General features: G+C 43.1%; 2 long non-coding RNA genes across 2 annotated transcripts; one reads left to right on the forward strand and one right to left on the reverse strand.

Annotated features, from left to right (window-relative positions):
• Positions 1-1,009: 1,009 nt before the first annotated feature.
• LOC118562465 lies at positions 1,010-3,157 on the reverse strand. The gene is made up of 3 exons (XR_004930636.1): positions 3,121-3,157; positions 1,231-1,350; positions 1,010-1,109 (listed from the first exon to the last, which is right to left on the reverse strand). It is a non-coding gene; the product is annotated as an uncharacterized LOC118562465 (long non-coding RNA).
• A 12,856-nt stretch (positions 3,158-16,013) lies between these two features.
• Positions 16,014-17,043, forward strand: LOC118562464. Its single transcript, XR_004930635.1, has 3 exons — positions 16,014-16,055; positions 16,133-16,223; positions 16,794-17,043. It is a non-coding gene; the product is annotated as an uncharacterized LOC118562464 (long non-coding RNA).
• The last annotated feature ends 222 nt before the right edge of the window (positions 17,044-17,265 follow it).

The raw sequence follows: 17,265 nt of genomic DNA on the forward strand, positions 1-17,265 counted from the left end.
AATTTTTTTCTTGAAGAAGATCAATCTGTACTTTATCTCTTTTTAAACAGTTTAGTATGGCTTTCCTCTTCATCACATTATTAACGTTCAAAGTACAGAACCTAAAGGTGCCAGAAATCACCGTATAAACCATTTCATGTAGTTGATATTGCTGCATATGTAACTTTTCCAAAGAATTTCATTTTAATAAATAACATCATTTTGTAGTTTAGTCAGGCCAAACATCCCTCCTCAGTAAAAGGGTTGTTATGGTAACAATATGCAGATCTACCAGGTTGACTTCACTCTGGCTACAACCATATTCAAAAAACTGGTCATAAGCACCACTTCCCCTCCATCCACACTTTCCTTCTCAGAGCAATATATATATATATATATATAAAAAGGCACCTTCTTCTGATTATTGAGCCAATATGACACGTGAATTTCTCCACTGTGAGATCAGTAAAGTATATTTTATCTTATCTTAAATTGTTACTGTTAATCGCTGAGTAGTCGTCTGGCAACCAGAAGGTTGTGGGTTCGATTCCAGCTTCCCCTTGCCACATGTCGATGTGCCCTTGGGCAAGGCACTTAACCCCAAGTTGCCTACCGAGCTGCGTCTCGGTGTATAAATGTGTGCGCGTTAGTGAGAGCGACTGGGTGAATGTGGCTCTAGTGTACAGCGCTTTGGGTGGTCGCATGACTGGAAAAGCGCTATATAAATTCAGTCCATTTACCATTTACCATCTATTATTGAAATATAACAGCAAATTATAATTAATAATAATATCCAAATATCAAACATGTTTGTGGGCATAATAACCATTATTGATTCTCAGGTCCTCATTTAAACACTACTGGTTCCCTGACTGACATCCTTCAGAATTATTTAGCTTTAAGTTAAAAGAAAACTAAAGTTACCTTGGATTCAGACGCTGAAGATCAACCAGTTAATGTTCTAGATATTATATCTCTGTGGAGTCACATGGATCAGTTAGAAACCGGGTTCTTACTCTGAGGGTCTAGGTTCTTTGCTGAAGTCTGGATGGTTTCCTTTGGACCGGTTACTCCTCATAGATGGACAGCTGGATCCTGGAGGTTCTGCTCTCTGTCTGTGGTTCTGACCTCTGAAACACCAACTTGTTGTTATTCAGATTACATCAATCAGTGAGAAACTCTGATAAAAACCAGAGAAGAAGCTCTGAACACAAACTGCTGCAGAGAAGAAGAAGGTTTAAAGGTTCTTACTCTGAGGGTCCAGGTTCTTTGAAGTCTGGAGGGAAATGTTTGGACCCATCACTCCTCATAGTTGGACATCTGGATCCTAGAGGTTCTGCTCTGTTCTCCATCTCCTGGAGTTCAGTCAGCCTGAGAGAGAAACCAGAACCAGTCAGTTCCCAGTGATTCAGGTCCAATAAAAGTCCTGTAAAGCAGAAAGCTTACTCCATCTGGATTTACCTACGTACGGTTTTATACATCTGACGTTTTCTGTGTGCCACAACTTTCTAATTGCCAACTTTTAACATAATTTCACTCTTTTGTTCATGAGATCCAACCAAGCTGTCAGCTTCTGTGGCCACGTGTGCTGCTGAGCAGGAGTCTGCTCTCATTTAAAGCTACACTAAGCAGCTTCCAGGATAAGATAAGGAACCATGCGGGCTCCCTGCAGGGAAACCTGGAGAAACAGCTGTTTCCCTGAGCAGGATGGAGGCTCACCTTAGCTCAACAAGGTTTGGAAGAAATCAATCAGTTAATCTGACTCAGAACTGCATGCTAAATGAAACAGACTGACATCAACTTTAGCGGTCATTTTATTTAGAAATTAGAACATTACTAAATTATGCCACATTCAGTAAAACTGAGTGTTGTGTTGCATTTTGTAGACGGTCCCTAGGGCCAGTCAGGCTATTGACTTATTAGTTTATTTCAAGCATTATCAAAACCTTAAATAATAAACCTTCTCTATAACTTATGGCAAAATTGATTCTTTATGAAGTTACCAGTGGCTTTCTATGATTTTACATACTTAATTTCCTTTTCCATTACAAGCCCCAGGATTTGAAAACCCAGACGGTTTCACCTAGGAAACCAAAGTGTGGGGCTTTGAGTTTTCATGTTTCCATTTAGTAAGGTCCTGTTATGTAAAACAGGTGATGATGTCTGAGGAAGTTGTAAGGATAACTCCAGTACCACAAAGACAGCATAGGTCAAACAGAAAAAGGCAGACTGAGAAGCTGTATCTGTCCTCCTGCCACTCATTTCTGGATAAAACAGGACGGACAACTTCTGGATAATGCCTAACGAGGTTCCAAAACCAGGAAACCAGAAAATACAAGGAAACGCCTCTGCAGAAGCAACTGGATCCAAAACCAGGAAAAAAAGGAGAGAAAAACTACAAATGGCCGTATTCTAAAGGACTCTGATTGGTGGCCTGCTGTGATGTCATCAGAGGCTGGTTGTAAAAGAACTAAATAGCAACCATGACATGTTGTTCTGCAGGAGACAACCTGTCTCTAGAGAGATTTTACAGAAAGGTGCTGCTGCAAAGAATCAGAGATCAACGGAGAACAAAGTTTGATTTTCAGCTTTTATTCAGCAGCTAAATCACAATCTGCAGACTTCAGAGTTTTCAAAGCAGTTTTCCTGATTCAGCTCAATTCTTCATCTAGAACAGGATGTGAGTCTCTGACGTCAGCATTAGCTAAGATCATGAGGAAGAAGCAGCAGAGAACCGGTACCGGTTCTACTGAAAAACTGGAGCTGCTACATGTGGAGAATGGAAAGTTCAATTTAGTAAAACATCTTTTGGTAAAAATGTTTTTTTCTGTCAAAGGAACCAACCTGTGGGATGGTCTTCCCACAAATATGAGTGACTAGACTTTCCACTCAGAAAGCAAACGATGCTAAAGGCGCTTTTACATCATCTCCCATTTCCTCACATTCAGTTTTTGTCTTTAGAAAAGAGACAAAGGAAGGAAACTGAGCGTTTGTTGGTGCTGATAAGCAGGAAATCAGAGCCTGACCAGCACCACGGTTACATGAAGCAGCAGCTTGGTTCTGAAGGAGAACCAGACTGAGTTCTGTTCCTGGTTCTGTTCACAGTCCACAGAGAGAAAACCAGAACAAGTTCACACTCACCCTGATCCAGAGTCTTCTCTTTGTTCTGTTCTGCTGCTAAATGGAGTCAGAACCTGTTTCTCCTGATCTGATACCTGACTGTAACTGACTCACCTGAGGCTCCGCCCCCTGTCAAGGTGAGTTTATCTGAGTTTAAACACCTTTCCTTTCAGTTCTTCTTCTCTTTTTACTAGCAGTGAACTGAGCTGTAAAACTCTGAGGTCAGGTTGTAACTTGTCTGTTTTTCAGGTTTTTCAGGTTTCTTCTCAGTCTTCAGCTCATTTCCACTCAACATTTTATTGCATTCAGTAGTTTTGTTCTCTGGAAACATTTTATAGGGTCCTCGCCCTCACAGACTGGTGGTAAGGGACTTTTTGAGAGACAAGAAACCCCCCCCCCCCCAAACCAAAAAGCCTAGCTCCTCCACTGGAGGCTGGTTAATTAGTTTCAGGTTTAAAGGTGCAGCTCTAGTAATGTCATTTACTGAGGATCAATAAATAGGAAAAATATTGAATAATCCTGAATAACAAGTGGAAACATTCACAAAGAATATATATACATGTACATCTCCTTGTTTTTGATTGCTACACGGAGCACTTCTCACCAGGCTGGTGGGTAAAAATAGAGAAAAAGAGAAATTAATCTGCAGCAATAAGCTTTAAAGTGCTTGTATTTGCTCTGTGATCCAGGAACCAATTGACTTTTCAAAACTCCTCTATTCTCCTTCCAGAGCTGTGCCCTGGGCAGAGCTGCTGTCCATCTCCTTTTTGTTCTCACCTTCTTTTTCCTCCATTTTCTGTTGGTCGTTTTACAAAATCCAACAGCTTTCCTACCAGAAGGCAATGCCAGTAAGATGCTGACAGGTGAGAGCGCATTAATATCAGATAGATAAAGTAGTAAAATGACTGGAGAGGAAACAGAAGCAGATCTAAATAATGATGAGGATGAAATAAGGAGCGTTCAAACATTTTGATGCTGCGTGACGATTAATTAGAAAGAAGCAGACTTTGTGTCTGAGCCTCCATCTTTAATCCTCACATCTGGAGCTTTGGATCAGAACCATGACTTCCTCTTTATTATTAGATTGATTAATAACTTTAATATTATAGCTGCTCAGCTTTGTCCTCCTGGTTCTGATCACGTTCCTCCATCTTGGGGCTTTATTCAGTCTGAGAGGAAACAGGAAGTGACTGTGAGCTCACAGCTAAAGAATCTGAACAAACAGGTCGGTCCAAGATTCCCACTGAGAGAACAAAGGCTTAACTTCCTAGTTCAACTGTCAGAGAATAAAAACATTAAAGCTGAAGCAGAAGCAGACTGGGTTCTGGTACTGGTTCTGTTTACAGAGAGAAAACCAGGAGAAGTTAACCCACCCTGATCCAGGTTCTTCTCTTTGCTCTGATCTAAACTGACTGCAGTCTGAACCTGACTAGACCTGCTTCTCCTGATCTCATCACACCTGACTCCTCTGAGGCTCCGCCCCTTCTCACAGGACAGGTGAGTCTACCTGTGTGGAACAAGGTTTAGATTCCTTTCTGCTCATCTTTGCATTGACAGCAAACTGGCCCTAAATGGCTGCCCAGTGCTGCAGTCAGTAGCTCTGTTAGCTTGCAGCAAGAAGATCCTGGGTTCAACACCTGGTTTACCTGGAAGAACCCAGGTAAACCAGGTGTTCTCTCTGGGTACTCTGGCTTCCTCCCACAGTCCAGAAACATGACTGTTAGGTTAAATGGTGACTCTAAGTTACCCTTAGGTGTGTGAGGAGGAGACGGGATCTGAGTGTCTGATTACAGGGAGATAATTGACTGGTTTTATTTTCTGCAAGCAGCTCTATAATAGATCAAAGCATATGGCTGTAATAAAAATAATAATAATGGCCGTGATTCGGTGCCACAGTGGTTAGCACACACAACCCATGTACAGAGGCCTTAGTCCTCTAGGCGTTTGATGCAGGCTGGACTCTGACCTGTGGTCCTTTGCCGCATGTCTCTGCCCTCTCTGGTAGCCCCTTTGCTGTCAGCCCACTGTCTGAGAAACGAGCCACTAGTGCCGTAAAAACCTCAAATAATAATATATCCATCCTTATATATGTGCCAACCTGAGGGTGGATTTTCTTTTACTTTGAAACACACATGTTAAAGTTTACAATACGGGAAACTAACAGCGCCACCTGGGATAACTCCAGGTAAATGGTAATAAGGGCCCAGGCAAGTTCTGCTGGAAGTAAGACACGATATAGAAAAGTGTACAAACCTTTATTAAACTTCAATAGGTTTAATTCAACAATAACCTGGACTTGAATGTTTAAACAGTGAATGCATTTGTAACCAAATTGAGTATAAATTTTAATTTTATTTTTTTATTTAAAATGAAACCAAGGTTTAGCAATGGGGGGAAAGTGGTGAGGAGAAAAGGGACCACCCTGGACACTACAGAAACACAGCAAACACAAGAAAAGGGAGCTCCAACACAACACAAATGAAAACACCGCCACCAAGGGTCACCACTGCCACCACAGTAGCCTCAGTCCCTAAATGACAGACAAAACTAAATCAATATGAGTAAAACAGTGATACAATGGCACTACAATATTGCACTGCATCCCATAAATCGTGCCACCAATGAAAGTTCAGGTAAGTCTTTAAAACATGTCTTTATAGGCAAAACAGCAGCGAGTGTCAATCCACGTTGAATGCTGATCAGAGGCTGGTCAGGTGGCTGTAACTGGTAAATTACCACCATGCCAGGTAAACAAGTCCACAATTCCTCCTCACAGTGTAGCTTCCTGCCAGCAAACAACAGGACAGATCGGTCCAGAGGTCTGAGGAGCAACAAAGAAGCCCAGCACAGTTTGACAAACAAAGACAAGCAGCTGAGTTCAACACCAGCAGCCTTGTGGAGACCTGCTGATATACAGCAGCCAAGATTTGCCTTAAAGTGGCAGTGTACCATTTGTGCTGCTACATATAGATAGATTTATTCTTATTAATTTATTCATTATATATTTCTATAACAATGTCGATTTTGGTCAGCTGGCATGAACCTGAGTCTCTGTGTTTATGTCACACGTGACTCTAACTCCAAAATCCTTTTACACAAACCACCAGGAAATAATGATATTATTATACTATTTAAACGTTATTGAACAGTTCTCCACATCCATAATGTAGCAGTGTGATGTTATTACACTAGACTGTCCAGTGAGAAGCTATTCCGGTAGGAAACACCAGATGCTTTTATTTTGAAAAGACAACAGATCCATTGAAAAACAGCGGGTAACTTCCTGTTTCTAAATTATAATTTCTAATCAAATTTAAGGTGTTGCAAATGAAAATGTAAATAATTATCTTTGCTGGTGAAGCTATTGAGTTGATGGATTGTTGTTCTGAGTGTTAGTTCGGAGTTTAAAAAGACAAATTAACGGATCATACCATTATAGTCTGTGAAGGGTTTCCCACGCTCTCCATCGCTCTTTCTGTTCGCATTCCGTGGGAGAAGCTATGAAGTTTGGTTTTCTGTCTTCAATAAGTGGATTTGAAGCATAATAAGTGACAGTTTGATGATTGTTGTTGTAAAATAATCTGCTGTGGAGCATTTAAAGGTTGTTAAACAGTGATAGAAGTGTGTTAGCAGTTGTTTAGCTGCTCTTATGCTAGCTGAAAGATTGCTAATGAAAAGGCTCCATCCATGTTTAGCTGGACTCTAATCTTTCTTTCTTTCTACGCTGTAAAACATTCAGTCCTGGTTCTACGGCCATCATTTTCTCCCTGAAATCATCTGCAAGTGTTCAGCAAATGTTGCCACAGTCAGCTTCACTTTCTCCCAGCTTGGAGTCCCAGAAAAGATTAATTTCATGTGTGATTTCTGGGAATCTTCTGCTGATGTTTGTACTGAAAGCCAAAGTGGAAGAAGATCCCAGTCAGAGCTGCAGGTCCAGTAAAGTTCTGCTCAGCAGACTGGTCAGCAGCTCAGCTCAGTCTGCTGAGGATCTGGAGATGTTGAGGCTCTCAGCAGCTTTAGGTGAGTCTGATTCCAGGAGATCTCCTCTCCAAAGTGTCTCCAAGTGTCCTGTCCTCCTGAGATGTTTCAGAGCAGCATCCTAACAGCACAGCTGAGGAAACGTGTTGCTTGGAGATGTTCAGCAAGGAAGCAGAGCCTGTGTGGAGGTGACTGCTGCTGCTGCTCTCACTTCTTCTTCTTCTTCTTCTTCTTGCATCCACCTTGATGCTGCCAAGCCTCCTGTGGAGCTTGTGGCCCAGAAAGCAAAGCAACATGTTGGTTTTGCTGAATCTCCTCCAGCTGCAGCAGTTTTCCACCTTAAAGCTGCTTCAGGCCAGATGTGAGGGAAAGAGGAGCTGAAGAGTTCAGCAGATGTTAAAGCTTCATGTCTCCCAGCTCAGCTTCAGGCTGCTCTTCATGTGTCCCTGCAGGTGGCGCTGCTGCTCTCCCTCTGTGGGCCATGCAGCAGCGCCACCTGCTGTCCACACCAACTAACTGCAGCCAGCAATCCTTCCTGTCTGCATCTGCCTCTTCAGTTTGGCTTTAAAGCATCATGTGTGTTGCTGCTCTGCTGGAATCAGACAGGAATCATGGTGGAACGTTCACATCTCTGCAGGAAGCAACTAAAAGATCATCTGAACTGAACGCAGGCAGAAAAAGAAAAAGATGGAAAAGCTGCAAAGATTCAGCAACTTGGCCATCAGCATTTCCCTGCTGGCACCTAGCTGACCTTTGACCTCCCAGAGCCCAGCATGACTGTGACTATTTAAAGGAGCAAATCAATCATGTGTTGCTCAGATAGAAAAGTTCAAAAAGTTTCTGTGCTGCCAGCCAGACAAAAGTCTTCAATCCCTCCTGATTGTGTTTAGTCTGAGAGAGAGAGCCAAGGCTGAGGAGCACAGAGAGCGCTAGGCAGAAAGGAAAGCTGCAGGCTTCAGTCGGGGAGTGGCTCTTGAAGGCTGCCTCTAGTCAGCCACATCTAGAAGAGAACATTTCTCTGTCTGCTTAGAGCACATTGAACATCTTCCACAGACTGCTGCTCTTCTCCCTGCAAGGATCCAAGAAATGCTGAGTAATCAAGACCAGCCATCTCCTCCTCCTTCATTCACAATAGTCCTTGATTTCCATCAACATGTCCATAAAGTCACGTCTTCACCTTCAAACGTCCTTCATCCTCTGAGCTGGGAGCAAGCAGAGCTAAGCTTCTGGTCTGAGCATCAAGTGTTGGAGGACAGAAAGCTGCTAAAAGCAGCAAAGTTCCAGCAGAAAATAAAGCCCCCATAGTGAGAAAGTTTCCTTTAGAGCTGCTCTCCACAAGCTGCTGAAGCCAAAGTGTCTGCAGATATTTAGCAGCTAGAAGCTGCAGCCGTAGAACAGGATCCTAAAGAAGCACTTTGCAGATTTTCCTGCTTTCATTTCTAATCATCAGAGGATGGAACAAGTGGCTGCTTTACCTCTTTTTTCCTGCCTTTTTCCCTCTGCAAGGTGTGCAGCTGCAAAGTTAGTGAGAAGTGCTTTTCTAACTATTGCAGAGTCTGTTTTCTCTTCTGCTGGCGAGTCCAGAGTGCAGCGTGTGAGCAGCAGAAGCAGAAGCTTCCCCTCGTCTCTCATGGTGGCGCATTAATGCACATGAGCAGCAAGAGTGGAAAAAAGTGGATGAAAACTCTTCTTTCTCCCAGAATGCCGTCTACAAAGTAGCTAAAAGTAGCTGAGCTCCTGCTTCTGCTTCTGCTTTGATTCTGATGGCTTGTGGAGCCCTTCAAAGCTAAACATGATATCTGGCTTTAAAGTTCATGGCTTGAGATGGAAAATTGTGGCTGTGCTGCTCTGCTGGCCACCCGGACTCCTGCTGCTGCTGCTCTTTTCTTCTTTTCACTTTCTTTGAGGCCTTTTTGCAGCTGCTCTTCTGCACTCATTGTCTTTGTGTGTTTTTGCTCCACTACGGCTTTCTGGGAACAAAGACTGATTCTTCAAACTTCTGCATGCTAAAGGCTCCAACTTTTCCACATGCAGAAGGTGACTTTCTACTTCTTGCAGAGATCACTTCTGTCCCTTGGCCCTGCAGAGCTGCCTGAAGCGCTGGAAGGACAATCATCAGGACGGCTTGGACCAAGGACAGGTAGAAGGGGAGGAGTACGGCAGCCCACAGGAATCCCCCCCCCCCCCCCCCCCCCACCCACCCAGCATTTAGGTCAAGTTCAGCACTGAGGAGCAAATCTTGTCCCTGGGTCCAGAAAAGAGCCAAAGTTGTGCTTTCAGCGCAGCATTTGCAGCGTTCTCAGTCAAGATGTGAGTCCAGACTCAGCGCACATCTGATCCTTGTTCAGCTTTGCAGATGAAAAAGTTAAAGGCCAAGCGAGCAGCAGCACAGAAGTCACTGCTAGAAAGTGGCTTCTAGTCACCAAGCTGCAGTGGGCTTCCTGAGCCCACCTGCTCCAGGGTGCCACTCCTCCAGAAAGAAGCGCCTGGAAGCCAAAGGTCTTTAAAGGAAACTCTGCTAGGACTGTAAACTTGTAAAGTGCAGTAGTGGCCCATTGTCTGCTTCTGAAGCTTCTGCTTTAATGAGCCAAACATGGAGCACGCTACCTTGATCCACAACACAAGCATGGCTGCTGCTTCTTCTCTGGCTTCTGCTGCTTTCTGCTGGGCTCTGATGACTGCAGCTCTGTCATGTCCTCACAGTCTGATCTCTAAATGATCAACAATGACAAGCGCTCGGCTCTTTGGCCAAATCTCCATCTGGCTTCATGTTGAGCTGCTGGAAGTGGGCTAGAAAAGCTGAAGGATGGAAACATTTCTCAGAGCCTCCCTCCATGTTGCTTTGCTGGCCATTCTACAAGCTGCCAGCTTGCAGCTTCCTCTGACTCCCACCAGCAGAGATTTCTAGTTGCTGCATTAAAGATGGACTTTTCTCTGACATTAGGGCTGCTAGAGCTGCAGCTCTTCTCTTCCTAAAATACAGCAGCTTCTGCTGCTAGCAAAGTTTTCACAGCCTCAAAGCTGAGCACATTCATTTTCTCTGGCTTTTCATCCACACATCAGCTGCTCAACATCCATCAGCTGCTGCAGAGTCCTGCTAGCAAACTGACTTCCACTACAGGCCCCTACAGGCTAAAGTATTCACACCCCATTAAAGTCCTTTTAGCAGCTGACCACCACAAACTCTGCTGATTTTACTGCCATTTGATTTGGCAGATCAACACAAAGCAGCACATCCAGGCTCATTAGTGGAAACTTTTCCCCCTGAATAACTCCATCTAATAAAAGTGAAGATGAAATGTGCTGCAGATTTCTTTGAAGATTCATTAGTTTGAAACAGTTCAAGAAGAAAAGCTTTGATTTTCTCCATTGCTGCATCAGAGCAAATGTTCTTCAGCTTTAACAGCTTTGAATCAACTTTAAAGCTGAAAACTAAAGAGATCACCAAGAAGTTAGTTGATGTGTTTGTGGACTGAAAGCCAGCAGATCAGATTCCTCCTGTAAAGCCTTTAGAACGGCAGCAGAAAGAGATTCTCCAAAACTTTCCCACGTAGAAACAAACAACTAGTTTCCTTTTGCTCCACTTCACCATGATGAGCTACTTTGTCTCCATGTGTCTCCTAAAATGGCCAGAAAAGCCACTAAGGCCACAGTTAGGGCTGCAGTTAGATGTGGGGGAGCATCAGGGAGAAAAGGCTCAGAAGGTCATAAATTAGGCTCAGAAATGATGGATTTGATCTGGGCCAGATTTTGAATCCATCAAGCTGTCAATAGGGTGTTTTCAGCTGACGTCACGCTCACGTGACTACTCAGCGCGTCCGCCATATTGGGTGGCAGTCGTTTCGCACCGTTGACCTGCATTGTATGACGCCTTAGGCAGTATTGGAAGTGAACAATGGGGAAAACGTGTTTAATGGTTGGTTGCACGGCCCGTGGAGGTGGAGATCAACGCTCTTTCTATCGCCTACCAGCCGTAATAGTGAATCAATGTGAAAAAACAAAACAGCTCTCTGAACAACGTCGTCACCTATGGCTGACACGGATATCCAGGTCCGATTTGGACGGTGTTAAGCTGGAATACGCCAGAGTCTGCGGTGCTCACTTTGTCACAGGTAATTAACTGTTAAGTATTTAAAACATGTAAGAAGAATATATTAATAATAGGGCTTGGGCGTTATGACTTATTACTTTCCGCGGCTGCCGTGTTGACTGCCTCCGCCGCCTCTACTGCCTATTACTACCGTGTACTGTACTCCCTCTCTCAGCCATGTTTTAATTTGATTAATTTCACCTTAACTTGATTTCAACCATGGTAAACCGTTGCTGTATTGTGGGCTGTAACAGCGCAACACATGATCGCCATGGGAAAAACATAGAAACAGATTAATTTTCCACCGCTTTCCTGCCGGGAGGCGCAACCACGGAGAACAACTGTTAGAGATAACAAAGAGTTGTCGGCTCGCTTGGATAGCGGCTGTAAGACCGCACATAACTTTCCACAGTATCCCGATGTCAATGAGAGTGTGTTCTAAACGTTTGAAACACATAGCAGCTAGTTAAAAGTACATTACATTCGCGAGTGGTTGTTAGCGCTAACGGTTAGCATGTGCTAACCCGTCTGAGCGCAGCTTACCTTTGAACGAGTTACAGAGATAACAAACAGATCGTCGGCTCGCTTGGATCGCGGCTGTAAGACGACCGAACATAACTTTCCACAGTATCCCGATCTCAATGAGAGTGTGTTCCAAACGTTTGAAACACATAGCAGCAAGTTAAAAGTACATTACATGCGCGAGTGGTTGTTAGCACTGACGGTTAGCAGCTACTAAACTAGCATGTGCCAGAGCCCGTCTGAGCACAGCTTACCTTTGAACGAGTTGCTGTGTTCCCACTGTTTGCTGGCTTTATGATCTGCAGCTCCTACCGGCGCCAATACGGTAAATACAACTTAATTTTGCACTGGTCATTGTTCTGCTTAAATAATTAAAGCCGCGAGCGGCGTCGATCGGCCTTGCAGCCAAGCGCCTTCGCGCGCCGCCGGCCGCCAGCCACCGCAGAAGCATGCGACACATTTGCGTCGGATTGTTTACATTTTTACCATCTTATTAAAACTCACCCGTCCACGTATGATGGCGATTTCCTTGATGTACATAACCAGATGTGAACTGGTTGTGAGCCTCTAGATCCTTGTAAGCTCTCATTTCCTCAAGAGTGTGCAGAGGGTTTTCACCGAACACCAGGTAATGCACTATGTCGCCGTGCTCTACATTTGGCCAATCATCTGGATTACGGCTAAACAAGGCACCGTGGAGGGCATACGGGTCCATATGGTCGATCACGGAACATTTCCTCAGATATACGTCCTTATCTGGTCGCTCTAGCCCGCTGGCGTACTTATCCATTCGCGATACGATAATACGTGTACGACAACTAGAGATAAGGAAGTGTGCCACCCAATATGGCGGACCGGAAGTTGGCCAGTGACGTCAGTGAAAACCCCCTATTCAAAGTTGACAGAAAGGACTTGCTGTATTTTGTTGCCTCCAGGTTAGGGATGAGTCTCTGCCTCCAGCCAAGGAGTTCACATGATCTTTGGTGTCTTGTTCCTGTGTGATGGCAGCATGGAGCAGGATGAAGGGCAGACAGCTGGAGGCTTCATCCGCACTAATCAGAATCAGCTGCTTTACTGCCAACCTTTGAGCAACAAAGCAGCAATCTGACTTTGCTTCCACTTTGCTCTCAGTCTTCAGACGTTTTCAACAGAAATCTAAAGAATTTGGTGGATTTCTTCTAGTTTTTGTTACATGTAAACTTTTCAGATCATCAAATGAATTTTAATGTCAGACAAACAGAACCTGAGTAGATCCAGAAAGTGGTTTTAAAGTCATTCTTGTGTTTCTTCTGCTTCAAGCCTTGGCGGCAGCAGCTGCCATCAAGTGGTTCTGATAACTGCTAATCAGTCTTTTCCATCAGCTGGACCAGTTTGGACCCGCTCTGCTTTGCAGAACTTTATCATTCAGACACATTGGAGGCTTTTCCACCATGAACAGCCTGTTTAAGGTCAGGCCACAGCATCTCAGTCAGCTTTAGCTCCAGACTTTGACTAGGCCACTCCACAACCTTCATCCCTGGCTTTGCTGCTGAGCTTTGGATCATTGTTCTGCTGCAGAACCTCAGTCAGCTTGAGTCTAAGGTCCAGAACTGCTTGCAGGACTTTCTTCTCCAGGATTTTCTGTCACAGAGCAGAATTCATGCTTCCTTCAGTTCTAGCAAGTCCTCCAGGTCCAGAAGAAGCAGAAGCAGCCAGACCATCACACTGCCACCACCGTGTTTGACTGTAGGCCTGATGTTGTGCTTCTGAAACGTTGTCCTAGTTCTTCAGCAGATGGAACGGAGCCACACCTTCCAGAAAGGTCCAGTTTGTCTCATCAGTCCCAGAATATTTCCCCAAAAGTCTTGATGATCATCCAGAGGTTTTTGGCTCTTTGGCTTCTTGTGGCTCAGCAGTGCTTCTGGTCTTGGACCTCTCCCATGGAGGCCATGTTTCCACTTTCTCTCTAATTGTTGAATGCTGACCTCTGACCTTAACTGAGGCAGTGAGTCCTGCAGAGCTTCACATGTTGTTCTGCTTCCTCTGGGACCTCCTGGATGAGTCCTTGTTAAATCTCTCAGTCATTTAGATGTGACTCAGATTTTTATGCTAGATGTGCTTCGTTCCACTGCCTCCTTTTTTACCTCGGCTTTTTTCACTTCATTCCACTATTCAGTTTACAGCGTTTTAGGATTCTACATTTCAGACTAAAGACAGCTGACCACATGGACAATTGGCATTTTCTGCTTCAGTTTCATGTGGCAAACCTTTCCAAATGTGCTAAAATTGAAGCTTTTGGCCTCTTTTAATGTTTGGTGTTAAAATGACTGCTATGCTGGTTAAGGCTAGTGTCTGGTGTTCTGGATTAAACCATTGCCTTTCTCCTTGATCTGACTTTCTAGCTCTATTCATGTGGATCTGTCTGCTGATTTCTCCATGGATGTCTAGTTTTTACAGGAACCAACAATCTACTAATCTGCTCAGCTGCTCAGTGCAACTGGAACTGACTCCTTTTTTCTCTTCTCTCTGACTTTAGAGCCAAAAGTGCAGATGAGTGTCTCTCCCAGCTTCACGTGCTGCTTCCTGTCAGACAGGAAGTCTGTGATCCACCTGCAGGTGGAGTCAGGCACATTCAGCTGGGAGAGCTTCTCCTGAAGCAGAGCTGGGATGATGGTGTCTGCAGCCTGTGCACAAAATAAACCAGTTAATTTTTACCTTAAGTGGAGGTCAGCGTGGTTCTGGCCAGCCAGGCCACTGATGGACCGAGCTGCAGGACTACAGGGTAGCAAACACTCCCTACATGGTACCATCTCAGACCTGGTATGGTAGATTGGACAGTTCCAGATTTAGTAAGGCTATGAAAAAGACAGCCTGACCTTTTACTGATGCCAAGTTTGAATCCTGTTTGTATTAACAACAGAACATCTTCCTAACAATGTCAATGGAAAAGGAGCAGATGGTGCTGGGGGGGCCTTAAAAAGAGCAGCTGACTAGATGGTGGCAAAAGGCCGTGACATCCCAGATGCAGAAGAGTTATTCAGGACCTTGTCTGAAGCAAACACAAGAGTTAAACTCTTCTTTGTGAAAAGATGTTGAAGTAGCAATGGAGAAATGCCAAAGATACCGGCTGTTCCTGGAACCATGAGAATCCACCAGGTCATTACTCTGGCTCCAGGAGAACTGATGGTTCTGGATGCAAGTTGCATGAGTTCAACACGTCAGCAGTTTATCTGCAAGTGCTTCAACAGCCAGTGTTTCAGTTTCAGACAGAAGATGGAAATGGCTGCATCACAGCCAGCTGGTGAGGGAAATACAGGAAAACAAAGCAGTGGGAAAGTTCAGAGCTGGTTGGTAAATGCTGTATTCTCAGATATGATGATGATTTGTATCCAGGTATCATTCTAAACATACAAGAGACACGTGTCCAGGTCAAATGCATGCATGGTATTGGGTCAAAGCGGTTCTTCTGGCCATATCAGGATGATCTTCACTGGTACCTGTTTGATGAAGTCCTTGAACTTATTCCACCCCCACAAACGTTACAAAGCACCATGTGGAAGTCTTTAAAGAGGTGTGGAACCGACTCACAATATGAACTTAATGAAACAAAAGGCACATTCATGCATATATACAGACACACACACTGATACAGGAACACATGCAAAATCACTTTAACATGGACACAAACACAAACACTGATACAGACACATTAAAATCCTTCCCTGTCTGATCATTGTTGTTATTAATATTAATATATCAAATTACAAGTGTAACTGTATGTTAGGAATTAGGAAGAGGTTACTTTTAGCACATCTCCCATAAGGCTTTGTTACACCTACACACACACACAGTTCACATTATGTTGCATTTAATCATTTCACTTATTGTTTTACTGTTGGTAACATGCTGTTTTTTTACTTTGGATTAATAAAGCTCAATTCAACAGCAATTTATATCTGGTGTCCTTGCTATGGTTCCAAATTAAATGCAGTATAATGCCTGTAAGTGACAGTGAAATGATTTATTTCTTGGAAAAAATGTATGTTTATTTCAGATAATGTATTTTAAGATGTTTAGTTCACATTTTGAGGTTTATGTAAAATTACTGTATTTTATTTCTTTTCAAACTATTTGTTGAAAGTTATTGCGAGATTTGCGTATATAAGAAAGGTAGCGAGATTTGCATATGAGAGAAGGAGCAGAAATCTGGAAAAGAGCTACAAGTAGCAGTCTCGTATTTCCTGTAGCTGTCAAGGTATTTGTATTTATGTTTGTAATATTTTGTAAATTTATTGGTTATGGTGTTTTAATTACTTAATATTTTAATTTAGAGTGGACAACGAAGAATTAATCTGTTAAAGAACTCCGAAGTGGCAGGCGGTCACAGGTAACTTTTGTTAAAGTATGTGTCACCTGACTGTCTGTAAATGTATCTATTTCTAAAGCTTGTCTTTATTTCTGTAGTTTTCACGGCATTTATTAAAGACCTCGTTTGAAGGAAGCCGTGCCAGTGTTGTCACTTTGGAGCAACATGGATATTTTTACATCCCTGCTGGTAGGTCTATGGGGTTCCGTTTGTAAAGCTATACAATGAGAGATAAAAGGCAGGGTTCGTTTTTTAATAATAGTTTTGTTATTCATAAATCTATAAATAAGTCACAGTTCCAAGTTAAATAATTAAATAACAAGCTTAATATTTAGCTCCAAAGTAAATGTTTAGTTTGTAAACTAAACATTTAATTTGGAGTTAAATATTAAATCTGAAAACTAAATGCTTGTTTTACAAACTGAACATTTAGCTGTGTAATTAAATATTTAGTTTGGAGCTGTGACATTTACAAATGTATAACTTTATAAATGTATGTTGAAAATCGGACTTTAACAATGAAAACCCATTTTAATCCTCTTATCACAGTAAAGAACCCAAAATATTGCTGTTAGATTTCAGCTGTGTAACCTTACAAATGGCATCCCAGATACTAACAAAGGCTGTTCTTAAACACTGGAAGGAACGTGTGTGATATGTGATATTTGAATGAGCAATGCTGCAGGTGGTGCTCTATTATCTTGGTGTTGGTATGTTTCATGCTGTTTAATAAACTTATTGTGGTCTTGTGTTTGACAGCCGCTGTGATGCAGAGGCTGACCAGACCTCTCCATAATCAGAGTCACCTATGAAGAAATATGCTCACACTACAGGCACTGATGATCACACCTAGGAGAAAAGAAGAAGAAGAATGCATGTGGCAGGGAACACGCTGGCTTCCTGGAGTATCTTCGTCTTGGCGATGAAGTGACGGCAGACAGAGGCTTTACCATCGGAGATCTGCTGTTTGAGAGCAGATTTAACCTTGTTCTACCAGCATTCACTTATAAAGGAGGGCAGTTGTCTGATGAGGAGTGTTGTATAGTAACAAAGTAAAAATACTTCACTACTGTACTGAAGTATATTTTGGAGTACTTTATACTTTTCTGGAGTATACATTTTTTTGATAACTTTTACTTCACTATATTTCCGAACTTAATTGCATACTTTTACTGAGAGAGAGAGAGAGAGAGAGAGAGAGAGAGAGAGAGAGAGATACAAGTGTTTTGAC

Source organism: Fundulus heteroclitus, unplaced genomic scaffold (genome assembly GCF_011125445.2).
Source record: "Fundulus heteroclitus isolate FHET01 unplaced genomic scaffold, MU-UCD_Fhet_4.1 scaffold_946, whole genome shotgun sequence".
In the NCBI taxonomy this organism is placed as follows: domain Eukaryota; kingdom Metazoa; phylum Chordata; class Actinopteri; order Cyprinodontiformes; family Fundulidae; genus Fundulus; species Fundulus heteroclitus.